Source organism: Narcine bancroftii, chromosome 11, assembly GCF_036971445.1.
Source record: "Narcine bancroftii isolate sNarBan1 chromosome 11, sNarBan1.hap1, whole genome shotgun sequence".
Classification (NCBI taxonomy): Eukaryota; Metazoa; Chordata; class Chondrichthyes; order Torpediniformes; family Narcinidae; genus Narcine; species Narcine bancroftii.
The window spans coordinates 93543872-93560874 of record NC_091479.1 but is presented as its reverse complement, the minus strand read 5'-3'; the positions used below and the strand labels follow the sequence as shown (position 1 = coordinate 93560874).

The window sequence follows — 17003 nt, the reverse complement described above, 5'->3', positions numbered from 1 at the left end:
TTACTCTTACAATACCCGACTAATACACGTGCATTAAGCACAAACAGTTTAAACAACAAAAGACAAAAGTACTATACTGACACTGAACTTGCATGAATATATAAACCTTAAACCATTTTACTTTATCTTCAGACACAATCTTTGAAAGCATTTAACCGTCACTGCACCTGCAGATTCCTCCCCCTTCACAGTCGCCCAAAAGATGAATAGTAACATTATAGATTATAATTAACACCCTCCAAGTTTACACTTTAAGAGAGTCGCCCCAATGGCGAGCGACATCAACCTGCTCTTCATCCTGGGTGACACCACTGTTGTTTCACACAACTTTATCCAAACAGCTGCTATCCAAACAAAAGCATGACCAAGACCCTCTGCTGTTTGAATATTTGCTCCCATCCTTTTGTCTTTTTTCTTTCTCGTTTCTTTTTCAATTTTAAAAAGCCATGTATGACAAATTGTGAATGAAGTATGTATAATGTAATTGATCGTATGGCATCTATAAATAAAATAGAAAAAAAATATTTGCTCCCATCTTCACCAAAGGTTAATGTGTTATTTCAGAGAACATTTACTTTTCCAATTTTAACTTTGCATATGTTTTACCTATTATTTTATTCTTATTTTTTAAAATTTATTTGCCTTTTTGAGGCTGCCAATTTCTTGAATTTTGGATACCAGGGTGTTTTACTGTATTATATTTGCTATCAGTCCCCCAGTAGGATGGAAAGGTAACGTGTTTGGGCATTTCCCTGCTGCCGTTTATGCTGCTTGGTACATGTATGCACACTCCAAAGTGTTGGGAGTATTTTCTTTAGTACATGCATATGTTTGCTGCAGAACATATTATTCTCCAGAAGCCTGAAGTCCAGCAACCCTAGTTTGTACCCAACAGTTATCAGCCTTTTGAACTATCCTGTCCTATGGAAACCCTAAACTCGTCTGTGACCATCAAAATATCTGCTTGCATTTTTAATTTCTTGCACTAACTTCAACTGTGAATATTTATCTTTCTAATTTTTCTATTTATCATCTATTTTTCTGTCCTTGCCCATTGTAGGAAAACCTATCTCTGTCAAGTTTATTGTCACCTGATTGCACAAGTACAAACCGATGAAGCAATGTTCTCCAGTCCTTGGTGCAAAGCCCACAACTAGAAATAACACACAATACATATGCAGGACAAGTATTTCATCAATATAAATAAATACATCTTGTTTTGTACATATGAGAGTCATTTGGTTAGTCCGAGCAGTTCCTTTGGTCATTCACTATTCTCATTGCCTATGGGAAGAAGCGGTTCCTCAGTCTGGAGGTGCTAGCTCTGATACCCTTGTATCTCCTTCCTGATGGGAGCAGCTGAAAGATGGTGTGCAAGGCCAAAAGAGTTTTCAATGATTTTGCTCGCCCTCTTCAGATGACGATATCAGTAGATCACATCGATGGAGGTCATGGGAGGAAGAGGGAGACTCCAGTGATCCTCTCTGTCACTCTTACGGTCCTGTGGACTGACCTCCAATCCATTTCTCTTCAGCAACCATACCACACTGTGATGCAGCCAGCCAGGATCCTCTTGATCGAACTCCTGTAAAAGATTGCCTGGTTCAATCCTCTTGGGTAGTGCAGTCGCTGTTGTGCCTTTCTGACCAGTTAAGTGAACTTCATGGATCCTGGCGCTCTCCTCTCTCCACTAGAGTTATTGATGCACAGTAACTGTAATTGTGAATACTTGTCTAACTATTGTTTTTATATTTATCATTTTTTTTCTGTCTTGGCATATTGTGGTAATTTAATGTATTCTACCTGGAGGTTTTGGGTCCAGCAGCATTGAATCCCTGTAGGTGGGATTCATGTCAGCAGAATGGATGACCACCTCATTCCCTCGTCAGCTGCTCTATAGTGAACTGAAAACCGGAAGGAGACCTCAAGGTTGTTCACACAAGCGCTATGAAGATGCTGTGAGGAAACCCTACGCTACTGTGGCATCCGGCCAAGAGAACTTGAAGCTGCAGCTGCTAACTGATCTCATTGGTGAGCCTTGTATTATGAAGCCTTCGCCAGTTTTGAAGACAGGCAGTGCCAAAAACTGATGTAAAACCGAGAATGGCGTCAAAGAGCAGTAGCCATTGTTTTTGCAAAAACCGACTTCCAGAGCCCCCCCATTGTGCTAGACTCTGAGCTTCCAGACTGGGACTGCAAAGCCACCTTAAAGTCCACGGATGAACTCCACAACAAAGTTTTTCCTTCGAACAGAAGGTTTAATAATAATCTTAATTTGTGTATCATACTTCCTGTTGTAGCAAGTAAGAATTTCAGGGCATCTGTACATGGAGCTTGTGTTCAGTATATGACACTAAACCCGCATTACTCATTGTTAACTGCATGGACAGAATTATCCACTATCAAATTGGAGTATCCTTTGGAGTGTTCTGAAATCATAAGTATTTGACACACTATGCCAGGTCTAAGCTTGGTTCTCTCATCAAGTTTATTCTCAGCACCTCTTCTCAGATGTCCTGAATCAATGAGCCCCTCACATGACCAAAGTAACAACTGGCATCTTGCACAAGCATATAAAATCCAAAATCTGCCTCTCACAAGCTTCATTTGACTTCTTACAGTGAACCCTGTGACATTTTTTTAACAGCAAGTCAGTGTTCAAGATAAAACCCTAAAAACAATCCACAAAAAATATTGTGTGTATTGACCTGAAACTGGCCCAGGATATACTCCTCCCTTCATTTACATCAAACATTAACTCTTTGGCACTGAAACTTCAAATTTATCCTATCAGTGGTATTAAACAATACTACAATGTATTCAACTGTCTCCAAAATTCATTTCCATTGACTTCAAAGGAACCCAACTTTGGAAGAGGAACAGGGCATCCCAGTCAAATTTCTAGGCTTTGGAGTTCAGGAATCTTCAGTAGAAAGTTCCTTGAAGAATTCCAAAGAGAAGTGATTTTTTTGAAAAAAAGGGTAAACTTGTTATTAAATTCATTGATTTAGGATTTACAGAAGTCCCAGGACATTTGACATATATAAGCATTATTCTCATTGAGAGTGACAGTTCTACAGAAATGAATACATGAAAGAAAGAAGAAATTTCATTTCTTGTTGCCTTTAGGATCTTCAGGCAATAATTTGAAATGTATTGAATATGCTACTGCTGGCATCATGTACAGAGCTCCAAACTTTAATGAGTTTCTTTGTCATGGATTTGACTGCTGCAGGGCCATCTAAAACAAGCCGCTCCACTTGTCGTGGCTGACATACAGCGTTGAGATTACAGCTGAAAAGAGGTCATTGAAAATAAAATGGTCTGGAGCAACAATAAATTGAGGTAGATCCTCATTTAGAATGGATTTCATCATTATATTTTACTTTGGAAATCTCCATCAGTGTTAAAGTATGGTAATTTTTCAATTGCCAGGGACAAGAGGATATGTTGATGCTTACAAATGCATCAGCTTAGATGGAAAAATACTGGCAGAGGGAAAAAAATACTTGTGAACAATTTAAATATTTTGGTTCCAGCTTTAAACAAAAGTTGTACGCACATTTGAAGTAGTCCAGGAGAGATTCGGTTGCCCCTTCACAAATGGCTTAAAAAAAAATTAGACCTGCATTTTTTGGAGTTTAGAAGACTGAGGCTGATCTTAGTCAAATCTGCAAGATCTTTAGAGGGCATGACAGGATAATTGTTGAAGTGTTTACAATAGCAGGAGGGTCTTGAATGAGGGTGCACAACCATAAGGGGGATGCCATTGAAAACTTGGGTAGGTGTTATTGCACAGTATGGTGAATCTCTAACATTCTTTACCTTGGATGGTTGTCTTGGATAGATTATTGGTTGAAGTTATAGAGGGAAGACCAGAGAATTGAGGATCATGTAGAACTAGCAATAAAGAAGATTTGTGAAATGGGGCAAATCATCCATGAACATGGGATATTGGGACAGGTTTGAAGAGCTGAGTGCCCTATACCTGCTCCTATTTTCTTGTACTCTAGTACAAGAATACAAGAAACTGAAGCATGGGAACTGCATTTAGCACTTTATCCCTACAGTAACATCGCATCTCCCTAATCCATTAATATCCAAAAACTTCTTGATCGTGACAAAGGTGGGTTAAGTTTTTGAATTGAATTGTTCACTGTTATGTGATACAGGGAAAAACTGTTTTATGTGCTATCTGTGCAGTCAATCTCAACATCCTACAGCAGGTAATGGAAGAATAAAAACAGTGTTACAACAAAACAAGTGCAAGGTATACTGTTAAAGAGAAAAGTTTGGTTAAACAGTGCAAGGATGTCATGATACTCATGGGATGTCAATCCAAGGGTCTGATCACTGAAGGAAAGAAATTGTTCTTGAGTCTAGAGGTGTGAGTTTTCAAATTCGTACAACTTCTCACTGAAGAGAGGGTGGAGGAGAGAGAGTTTGCAGAGTGGGATGTGTAATTTAATATACTGGCTGCTTTCTTAGGAGAGGAGAACAAATTCGGATCAATAGAGGAGATATTATTTTGCATGGTAGCTTGAGCTGTATTCACAATGTTCTGGAGTTTCTTGCAGTCTTGGCCAGAGCAGTTCATATACAAAGCCAAGGGTGAAACATGGAAGTCTGCAGACATTGTGATTGTAGCCAAAGTAGAGAAATGCTAGATGAACTCAGTTGATCTCAAAGCGTCCATTGGAGGTGAAGATATTATCAATGTTTCTGTCCTGAGATCTTCAAGGTGATAAGGTAGGTTTCAGGCCTGCAATGTCGGCAATACAATAACATCCCCGTTATCCAGAATTAAAGTCACCGGCAGCCTCAAGTAACTGACAAAACAATCATGGAAATCTTTGGCTTGGCTTCGCGGACGAAGATTTATGGAGGGGGTAAAAAGTCCACATCAGCTGCAGGCTCGTTTGTGGCTGACAAGTCCGATGCGGGACAGGCAGACACGATTGCAGCGGTTGCAGGGGAAAATTGGTGGGTTGGGGTTGGGTGTTGGGTTTTTCCTCCTCTGCCTTTTGTCAGTGAGGTAGGCTCTGCGGTCTTCTTCAAAGGAGGTTGCTGCCCGCCAAACTGTGAGGCGCCAAGATGCACGGTTTGAGGCGTTATCAGCCCACTGGCGGTGGTCAATGTGGCAGGCACCAAGAGATTTCTTTAGGCAGTCCTTGTACCTTTTCTTTGGTGCACCTCTGTCACGGTGGCCAGTGGAGAGCTCGCCATATAACACGATCTTGGGAAGGCGATGGTCCTCCATTCTGGAGACGTGACCCATCCAGCGCAGCTGGATCTTCAGCAGCGTGGACTCGATGCTGTCGACCTCTGCCATCTCGAGTACTTCGACGTTAGGGATGTAAGCGCTCCAATGGATGTTGAGGATGGAGCGGAGACAACGCTGGTGGAAGCGTTCTAGGAGCCGTAGGTGGTGCCGGTAGAGGACCCATGATTCGGAGCCGAACAGGAGTGTGGGTATGACAACGGCTCTGTCTACGCTTATCTTTGTGAGGTTTTTCAGTTGGTTGTTTTTCCAGAAAAAAAATCATGGAAAATAAATTGGTAAAAAATGCAAAATTTAAAATGGGTGCCCCCTAGCAGTTAGTTCACCAATCATGCAACATGCAATGTCAAGCAACTGGCAAGTATACTTATCCTGCAACTACTAGGTGTGAGATACTGGGAGTTATACTGTATATTTTCACTTTTATTGGACACTGAGACCAGCTAAGTTCCTCCAGCATATGGTGTATTTAAAACAATATTAAAAGTGGTCTGTGGATGCAGAATTTTTCTTGATGGGCTGAATGGCCCTTTGTTGCTCCAAATTCCATTGGTTGTAATGCAATCGATGGCAGAAATTAAGTATGCTAAGAAGATGTAAAGTGGGAAAAAAAATGCAAGTAACAATGACTTCCTGGTTTGGTATTATCTAAAGATTCCTTTTCCAGTTCACTGGGACATGGAATGCAGAAATTCTTTTTGGAAAGAGAATAAGGGAGCATTATATTGTTAATTCAGCTGAGGTGGACCATGATCAGGAGCCATTTATTTTCAGAATGTTGTGCAAGAAATGAGATCAGTATCAAGCAGATCCTAAAAATGACTCTCCCTGTCAGGATGGTAAAAAGGTAGAATTTAGCAATTGTACATCAAGTTAAATTGCCATTTGTTGAGCCCACCTTACCAGAGCAAAATTTGGTAGTTTTATTTTGTCCCTACACAGTCTGCATATTACAGTAAAACCCTTGTTAACCAGAATTCAAGCAACTGGCAAAAATAAACAGGTGAAAAAATACAGGTTTAATATTTCCACCCCCACCAATTACACAACACAATCTCATGCAACAGGAAAATTCACTTATCCGGCATCTATCAATCTCCATAGGTGCCAGATATCAAAATCAGGATTTAATGTTATGAACAAATCATGAAATTCAGTGTTTTGCGGCAGCGTCACAGTGCAAACGTTCATATTATAACAGTCTTACAACAGTACTAGAAATAAAAATAAAATAAAAGAACAATAGTGCACAAAAAGTAAGGCGGCGTCTGTGATTCATTGATCATTCTGGAATCCGATGGCAGAGGGGAAGAAGCTGTCCTTGTGCCGCTGAGTGCTCATCTTTAAGCTCCCGTACCTTTTTCCCCAATGGTAGCAAAGTGAAGGGGGCATGGCCTGGGTGGTGGGGATCTTTGAGGATAGAGACTGCTTTTTTTTTAATACTGCCTCACGTAGACGTCCTCGCTAGAGTGAAGGCCGCTGCCCGCAGCATCATCGTGCCACTGAGCTGTTTGCTTCCTCTGATTAAAATCTGAGTCTTTGATCTTCTCGCCTTCTTAGGAGAGCTCACTGTCGTATGCATACCTGCAATGTGCACATAAAGCAAAACTCTTACTTGATGCAGCCATACACATATGTAAAGGTACACTAAGTGCAATAGTGCAAATTAAATGACCACAATGCCCCACGAGACAAATAAAATCACAAACTCACTCAAACCTCTACACACTCACACCCCAACTCAATAATTTCCTTTTTGGACCCAGAGAAACTCCTCTGCTAGAGGTCCACTAGTGGGCTACCATCAAATTTTAAGAGATGAATATCCATAACAAGGCCACAGACAACAGTAGGGCTTAAGTGAGAGGACCAAATTTGTTTAATTGCTGAGAGAAAGAAAGCACTGTCAAAATAGTGTTGGTACAAATGATGTAGGATGGCGAGACATCTGGTTTTAGGCCAGAGAGTCCAGCTTTTGAGCCCTCTGTCCGGCGCCACCTCGAGCCAGATGTTGATTTGTCATCCATTTGGGGATGTAGGCCCTGCACCTCCAAATTAAGGGGCAGAAAGGGCACTTGCCTGTTAAATGCAGCATCCTGGTGTCTGCAGGCTGTGCACGGCCGGCAGGTGCATGTGTGTTGAGGGGGAAGCATGATGACGGTGCATGAAGATCCATGGCCGGTAACCTTCCTTCCCCCCCCCACCACCATGCTGTTTGGGGGGATAGTGTTATTGACCCACTTTCTACACCCCCTGGCATTTATCAAACCCCTGGATGGTCTCATCAAACCCTATAAATCAATATCAACCACTTTGGGGACCCCTACAATGGTTGAACTCGTGTTGTCTCTCACTTTGTTGAAGTGGCCAAGGCATGAAATAGGGAGAGATTGTCTCATATCTTTTCCATATGCTATTAATAACTTAGGTTAGTGTCTAGGTTAGTGGAACATTATCACTGCACCAGTAACCCATGTTCAAATCTGGCACTGGCAGTAAGGAGCTTGAATGTTCTCCCTGCGTCCACGTAGGTTTCCTCTGGGTGCTCCAGTTTCCTTCCACCTACAAAAAGGTATGGGATTAGTAGGTTAACTGGAGCATTTGGGTAGCACTATTACCATGTAATTTCAGAGATACAGCTCAATTACAGATTGCGACTACTTCTGTACCACTCTGATGGATGCCACCTTATGTACGCTCCTCCTGTCTGACTGCAACTCCTCCTGTGGGCTTGGTGTGGAGTCCAATGGTGGCATAACAATTCCTACAGGCATCTAAACTCTCAGAATGGAAGCCTCCCTGCTGACCTTTTGCTGGATAAAGCCTGGCATCAGCATGGTCGTCCCATTCAAATCAAATACAGCACCAGTGATCAGAACTGGGGTTCAAATCCTGCGTTGTCTGTAAGGAGTTTGTATGTTCTCTTCATATCTGCGTGGGTTTCACCAGGGGCTCCAGTTTCCTCCCACTGTTCAAAAAATACTGTGGTGTTAATTGGGTGGCACAGACTCATGGGCCAAAATAGCCTGTTACTGTGCTGTATTTCTAAATTTAAATTTAAAATTAAAAAAAAAACCACTGTGGGACAATAGCTAAGTATCTTTATAATTATTTATTTAAGCTAGTATACAAATATAAAACTAAGTTTTAAATATTTTTAATTTTGAGCAGATTTTAGTGTTACCAACTGATGTTTAGTTTTAGATTAGAGATACAGGATGTAACAGTCCCTTGCAGCCCACAAGCCAGCACTGCCCAAATACTCAAACATGACCAATTAACCTACTAATCCTATAGTACACCTTAGGAATGTGGGAGGAAACCGATCACCTGCAGGAAGCCCACGTGTATACAGGGAGAATATATAAACTCATTACAAACAGTGCTAGATTCGAACCCTAGTCACTGGCACGGTAATAACGTTGCGCTAACCATTCCGCTTACTGAGTGTCAAACATTTAACAGCTGGTGAGTCTGCGGACAGCCTGCTGTCCATGAAATTCATCTTGGGTCTGACAGCTGCTTCTGCCAAGACGGCCCCTGTGCTGCATTGCATAACACGGGTAAGGCCTGAAGGGATCAGAATCATAAGGAAAGGTAGATACGCCATGTTGCCTCACATAGCGATTTGGCATGCAATACCAGAAAGGATCGTGGAAGCAAATGCAATAGTGACACTCAAGAAGTTATGGATGGGTTCAGTGAAAAAATAAACCAAAGGGGTGACACAGAATCAATGAGTCAAATATCCTCTTTTGAAGCTGTAATTAATAGTTGATTTGATAAACTGCCAGCATAAGATGGGATTATTGCCAAAGTCGCAAAACGATTGAATGATTTTCAATGACCTAACCATTTTGGGTATCAACTAATTAATTTATGTATCTATTGCTTTGAAATCAGAACATTTCAATCAACCATATGTTTTGAGATTAATGGCAACAACTTTAAAAAAATTTATTTCCAAAATTCAACCTTGAAGGTGTTAAATCTCCTGTACTATTGATGCTTGTTGTTCAATGGATGGATTGTTTCTGACCATAGTATTATGTAGATAAAGCAGCAGAGAGGGAACATAGAAGTTGGTTGGATTAATCTTATTGGTGATCAGCCTGTTCCTCCAGCAGACACACCCCAATTAACACCAATATTAAGGTCAATTTCTGGCTGTTTTATTTCCCCATGTAAGAAACAGATGTTTAATGGAGTCCTTAAAAGGGTCTTTTTAAAAAAAAACTCCACAAGCTTTACAGCTTTGGAGGGCCTGGAAAGCAAAAGTCATTAAAAACGGGGAAAAAAACAAAAAAAAAAAACGGGGAAGACAAATCCCAATTTTAGACAAGACTTGAACATAGCTTTCATTGCCCTTTGGTGGGGGAGACGCGACAAGAGGACATGGCCTCAAGACACAGGGTAGAATGGAGATAAGGATGAACTGCTTTTCCCAGAGGATGCTTGGTCTATGGAATTTGCTGCCCTTTGAAACAGTCGAGGCAAACTCGGTAAATATATTTAAGACCAGGTTGAATAGATTTTTACTTGCAGGGGAATTGAGGGATATGGGGGAAAACGCAGGTAGGTGAAGATAAGCCAATGATCAGATTAGCCCAGATCATTAAAATGGTGGTGGAGGCCTGATGGACAGGATGGACAGGATGGACAGGATGGACAGGATGGACAGGATGGCCCATTTCTTTTTTTGAACACTATTTTAAAACCTCAATAACATCAATTACAGTATAATAAAATTCATATTCAGAAAAATATATGTGGATAATAACAACCTCCTTCTCCCTCCCCACTAATATCTACCCACTAAAGAAAGAAAGGAGATCATCAAAACATATCTATCTATAATTCAACTACTTAGCTGTAAAACCAAGACATCTCACCAGAACAGATTGAGAGCTCAAATCTTCAACACCAAGAATTTTTAAATATGGGCTCCATACTCGCGAAAAAAAAAAAAAAATTGTCCCTCAAATTATGTTATTTTTTAAGAGGGATTTCAGTGTGCCATCTTTGCATTCCTAGAGCTAAATCAAATTTCCAAGTAATCTCCAAACATTTCTTCGACCTAGCCAAGGCTAAACATAAAAATTCAATTTGATACATAGTCAATCTTATAACAATCATCTTAATATCTCCTAATAAAAATAACATTGGATCAAATGGAAGGTTAAGATTATTTTGAAGCAGGGAAATTTAAATAATTTAATTGAATGAGATAAAAATATCAGATCCCTAATAATACTTTTTTTGTTATTATCAAGTAAAAGTTTTTTTTAAAGTTAGGCTATAATTTAAAATTATCTCAACAGTCTGCTTTAGAGTTATTACTTACTAAAGGAGATGCAAATAAATTATTTCTGAGATGTAGAAATTATTACAATGTCTAAACTAAGATTAAAATAGGAAAGTGATTTGAATAGGAAGACGGATGAAAATGTTTGGAAGAATTTATCTAAAGATAATATGACTAAGGTTATAAATGTAAGGTACAGATTAGTACAATATAATTTTATACGTGACTCCTCAAAAATTAAAGAGATTTAGGTTTTAGATGTGGTAAAGAGATAGGTACTTTTTTCCATTCAAATTGGATCTCTTCTAAAGTTAAAATTTTTTGGATACATTATTTTTGTAAAAAGTGTCAAAAGTTGGTCTTGAAGAAGGTAAGAGGCAAAGTAAAAGTTTAGGAAGGAAATGTCAGTGTTTTGCTTCCTTATGTAGCAGAGAACAGTCCCTGCCATATCTGAAAATTCATCATAAAATAAAAAGAATGTCACTAAAGGCAGCACAGATAGTTAACTTCTGCTTCAAGTTCTTTACAGACCCTTTACATATCATGTGTGAACACATCCATTGGAAATTAAATTGTATTTCAAGAATGAGAGACCTTGAACTCCTTCATTAATCATATTTTAAATGTTTTCCTAATGGTTCAATATATATATACTGTGTATTCAATTCTATTTGTGCTACAACAGATGTCACAACATGTAATTATTGAGATGGAACATAGTTAATGATGTGACTATATAACTCAAATTTCAGCAAAATGTTTTTGAAATTAGAGTTTGGATTGCTGAGGGAAAATGAAAAGACAATTTTCTTGAACATCAATGCATTAAGAATTTAAACAAGCACTCCCTGGTAAATAATTTGTGGAATTCTCTCTCTGTGAAATTCCAAATAAGGAAGAATACCCAATGTGTTTTCAAGGTTAAATCTGTTTGAAGAGAAAACTTTTTCCACTGTGCACTACGAAACGTGAAGTTAACTGAATGAAGGTTTTTGCTATTGAAAAAATGTTTGTCATCTTCAAATAAAATGATCACTGCAGGTTATTGCACAAGTTAGAAGCACAAAGCTTATTTGATTACTGAATGTCGATTGATTTATTCTTTGGTATCTGGAATGACTTCTTAGGAGTCGGCATGTCTTTCACCTGGCTGGGATCTTTCAGCATGTTACGTACACTACTAAAGAGAATGTAGAAGCCAGCTGTGCGGTGCTGGAAGTCATACTAATTAACTACAATAGCATTGTCAGACTTCAGTAGTGTACGACTTGTCTCTTATTAGGAGTAGGAGTTATTCAGTGGATCACTATCGGGTTCTCTGGAGGGAATCAGCAGACCTCTGGCGAAACAATAGTAAAACAAGGCACATACTTTCTCGGTGATCATTCTCAATCTTGCAACTGATCAATTAAAAAAAAATCTCACTGTGGCCTGATCCCTTATCTCTCTCCTCTTGCAATGTCCTCCAGCCATCCGACTCTTATAATCAATTGTTCTCCATCCCTGGCTTCTAGTGCTGCTCTTGTTGTCTCTGCTCCATCAGTACCTATGCCGTCAGATGTATGAACACTGACATTTCCTTCCTAAACTTTTACTTTGCCCCTTACCTTCTTCAAGACCAACTTTTAATTATCCACTCATATCTTGTATGACTCCGGTTTGGTGATGACCCGCTTGTGAGTTTACCTGCGAACCTTTTCTTCCATTTTCTCAATTGCCTTCAGAAAGTAATGGTGAGTTGCCTCCTTGAACTTCTCCATCTTCGTTTATTGTAATATGTACCGATGAACAGTAAGAAGTTTGTTTTGCAAGCAGTGTAGCAATTCAATCCATACATCCTACAGTAATTTTAACAAAACTCAAGGGCAGGTAGTTCAGAGCAAAGGCAATATTATTCTGTGTGCGAGAGATTTATTTAGGAGTTTGATGCGATCAGGAAATAAGCTGTCCTTGAATCTGGTTGTTTGTGATATCATACTTATAAATCTTTGTCCTGACAGGAGGAGGGTTAAGAGTCTTTTAATATGTTGGCTGATTTTCCAAGGCAGGGGGAATTGCATATGGAGTTGATGGAAGGGAGGTTGTGCATTGGTGTATTTCAGCCTACAGCCCTCCCTGGGGACTGCAGCATATTTCAAAAGCCTTGCTGCAAAGTGTATCTACTTGTGTATCTTCTGTCCTATTCATTGCCCTCTCATTTTGGTTTCCATGCCCCTGCCAAACTAGTTTAAACCTTTCCAAAAGCCCTAGCAAACCTGCCCACCTAGCTATTAGTCCCCTTCCCATTCAGGTGCAACCTGTCCTTTTTATTTTAAAAAAAAAAACATTCATACCTTCCCCAGAAGAGGTCCCAATGATCCACAAATCCTCCATCTTCGGTCACACAGTCATTTTCCATAACGGAGGAAGCCATAGAAGAGGGATTAATGATGACATTCATTAGAATCGTAAATCAAGGAAATGGGCCTTGTAGCCCAACTTGCCCATCCCATCCAAAATGTCCCACCCTCATTAGTCCGACCTATGTTTCATTCATGTCCCTCTAAACCAGTGGTTTTCAAACTTTTTCTTTCCACTCACAGACCCCCTTAAATAATCCCTATGCCATGTGATTATTAAGGGATTGTTTCAGGGGGTCTGTGAGTGGGAAGGGAAGGTTGAGAACCACTGCTCTAGACCCAATTGTTACTGAAATAGTTTGCTTGAGAAAAATTGTCATTGGCCCCTTTTCTTTGGAGTTAGGAAACTGTGCACATAACGAGTCAATTAGTTACAATTAAAAGTGATTTTAAAATTCATTCTTGATCCAGCATGAAACATTGAATCACCCATCACCTACATGCTGGCAAAGCAAGTTCATTGTCAAGTCACCACAGGTGGTGAATTTATATAGTGTAGATTGTGAAATGATATGATGGTGGCTACAATTTTATGGGTCCTTGATGGTGGCAGATGGTTAGCGTGGTGGTGAACACAACATTGTTATAGCGCCAGCAGTCGGGACCAGGTTTTGAATCCCACGCTTTCTGAAAGGAGTTGTTACGTTCTCCCCATGTTTGTGTGGGTTTTACCTGGGGACTCTGGATTACTCCCACGTTTTGACACGTACCAGGGGTTGCAGGTAATTTGGGTGTAATTGGGCAACACCGCCTCGAGAGCTGAAAGGGTTTGTAACTGTGCTGTACAGTATGTCTCAATTAAAAAATGTACAATTTAGATCACATCTGGAGTACTGTGCTTGATTTTGGTTGTCTTAACCTACAAACAAAAGGATTTTACTTGCTGTAGAAACCATGCGGCGACAACTTACATGATCACTGCTCTCAGCTGTGTCCTTGTTTGGAATGGTAGTTGGTATGAAAACACTCCTTGCCCCAAAAAGAACATTGAGAAACCTTCCCAAGGGTTTCTGTCACTGATCTCCAATACAAAGGAAGTTACATTAAGATCACAAGGACCAGACACATGATCTTCCCCAGAAGCACTTGATTAGTGAATCATCTGACCATTTTCCAACTGCAGTTGGCTAATCATTACTTACCCTGTTTTAATGTTTTTTTTAAATCAACTGTTAGTAATTTTAAGGTGTTTTATTTTTATTGTCACTGGAAGCATTCTGAAGGGAGGGTCTTAGGATACAGAAACCCTGCTCACTGCTTCATTCTCTGGTCCAGTAGCACCCTCCCATTTTGAGTGCTAAGCTCTAATGCAACTTGATAGACATCGTTAATTTTATTGACTAAATAAAGCCTTGTATTTGAACATATTGTCTAATTTAACATTTGATATTGTGGAATAGAAGTAAATGGCTTACATTCCAATTAGTACAAATGCTCATTGGATAGTCCCATAGAAGTTTGAGGCAACTGTCTCCATGGAATAATTTTCCAAAAGAGCTCATAGCTGTACAAAGTTATGCCGGTCAATCAAGGGAATCCCCAAAGAAATTCCTGGCAGCTGTTTATATGAAGTCAAAGTTCAACATAACCTCGATGAACTGATATCTTATCCACTTAGCTGTTTTTTTAGTCAAAGATGCAATAAATCTTTACTCTTGTGTGGACAACTTATCAAAAGGTCATAATGCTTCATGACACTTCAATGTTCCCTTCAGTGGTTGAATCAGATAGGAACAGGATGGCTGAAGTGTGAAAATCAGAGCTGGCTCTTTTGTATCAATGTATGATCCAGCTGCAAAGTGAATCGCGTGCAAGAGCAAGCAATGTCTTGAAATAACCTGGTCAGACACTTAATGGACAGTCACTACACAATATACAATACAAACTCAAATTTTAAAAAAATCATACTGACCCTCACACTTTGCAGATTACAAAAAGGGTGAATTTCCAAATTTGTTCTGGATAGCATGAAACTTATGAAGACAGATTACTGGAACCTAATTTCACACATGTCTATCCCCTCTGTGGATTTCTACAGCAAGCCCTTTCTTGGACAGTTCTTTCCAATTTCACTTACTTCCCCACTACTACAATCAGAGAACCTCTCAAACTCTTTACCAAATCCATTATGGCATTGTATTTAATTGTGGTTCATGCAGAAACTGCTGGCAAACCCCAGCAGAATCCAGGCCAATAACACAACTTAGTAAAGTGCTTATAATTTTATAAAACAAAGTTATCATAAATTAAAAAGCACAGTTCTAAAACTGATACAATTAGCTCAAGGTTGAAATGTAGCCCCAATTCCTTTTAAGAAGCTATGGGTTTGAAGCATGCTAAATATGTTCTCAGAAATTACAGGGTCTTTCAATTCTTCCCATCTCAGTATTGTGAAAACAGAACAGTAGAATATATAAATTTGTTTGGGTTTTAAATCATGTGGATAAGTATATAACACAGACTATTATAAATGTGCAGCAAATGTTAAATAACATTTAATGAAAAATAAAGCAAAGGTTAAAAACATGATGAATGATTCATGTTGGTGAAGAGATGGAAAACCAAATGATGTCCAAGTCAATTGAAAACTAAACTACAACATAATATTTTATAAGGAACTGAGAATCCTTGAAATTAAAGCCTTGTTTGCTTGAACAAAGTTAGGTTTTTCAGCGACATTGACATCTGGATCATTACCACTTCGGCTTCTTCAACCCTTTTATAGAGTAAAAAAAATGCGACTGAAAAGGCGGAGATTCTCTGCCCTCACGTCGCTGACCCTACCTTTGTAAATGCTCTGGGACCGATGCCAAGATGCTGACTCCAATCCATCCAGGGGGTAGTCCCAGCGGTGGAGTGGAGTGTTCCACCTCACTTCATAAATGTGCAAGTGCTGTAAGCGGCTGCCTCGGAGTGGGATGATGAGGGGGGGTCAGCCCATGACCCAGGACCTAACAAAGCAGTTTAGTGAATCTGCGCAAAACAGTTCATGTCAGGCAGAGCCCTGGATAATTCCTGCATATATTTGTCTAATGAGGAATCCCCTGAAGTTGTTGCTCCCATGGCTGCCTGTGCTAGTCCTTCCTCCTCCCCCCCCACCACCATGTGCAAGGGGGAGTTCGCCTCCTCTCAGGGATGCATGGCTGGACGCCAGGTTCAGGAACAGCTGTTAGTTACCCCTCCACCAACAAACTCAGTCTGGGACATTTAAGGACTCTTAATTTTGCACTTTTTTTCTCTCTCTCTATTGCACAGTTTGTTTACATTTCTTCCTTTGTTTCCATGTGTTCGTTGAGTACAGTTTTTTTTTGCATGACCAATAAGTGGTAATTCTGCCTTGCCTGCAGAGAAAAAAAACTCTCAATTATATGTGTCACGTATGTATCTGACAATAAATCTGAAATCTGACTCTTTATGGCAGCTTTGAGCTCACAATTTAAACACCACTAATTAGGCTGCATGGAAACCACATTCACATCCCGTTTAAGCATTATTTTTCTTCCTTAATTTGATTGGTCATTTATACAATTGTATTTTTCAAGACTTTGGTATGATCTTGCGTGGGATGCATGTGTCTGTGATCTGGGTTTTGGGCAGGAAATCTGTAAATGTGGAACTCAAACTCCATCTGCAAGTCAGTCTTACGAGCACAGAGCAGAAGTGAACAGGGTGGCCTGGTTGCAGAACGCCTTTACAGTGTCAGCGATTTGGACCGGGGTTCAAATTCCGCGTTGCTGTAAGGAGTTGGTACATTCTCCCCATGTCTGTGGGTTTTCCCCAGGGGTTCCGGTTTCCACCTACCATTCGAAACATCGCAGGGGTGTAGGTTAATTGGGTGGCACAGACGTGGGCCAAAATGGCCTGTTTCCTTGCTGTATGTATGTCAAACCAAACAGCAGCCGGTTCCAGTATACTACCCAGGGGAACAGATAGTCAATCTTCAGTCATTGTAAGGGTCCTGATCCTGGTGACCTTTTTGTCACAGAGGTCCGACCCTCTTGTCCTTGACAACCTTTTT

General features: G+C 40.0%; 1 long non-coding RNA gene across 1 annotated transcript; it reads right to left on the bottom strand.

Moving 5' to 3' along the window:
* Positions 1-6230: 6230 nt before the first annotated feature.
* On the bottom strand, positions 6231-13990 carry LOC138745629 (uncharacterized). The gene is made up of 3 exons (XR_011346373.1): positions 13897-13990; positions 12920-12959; positions 6231-6865 (listed from the first exon to the last, which is right to left on the bottom strand). It is a non-coding gene; the product is annotated as an uncharacterized lncRNA (long non-coding RNA).
* Between the last annotated feature and the right edge of the window lie 3013 nt (positions 13991-17003).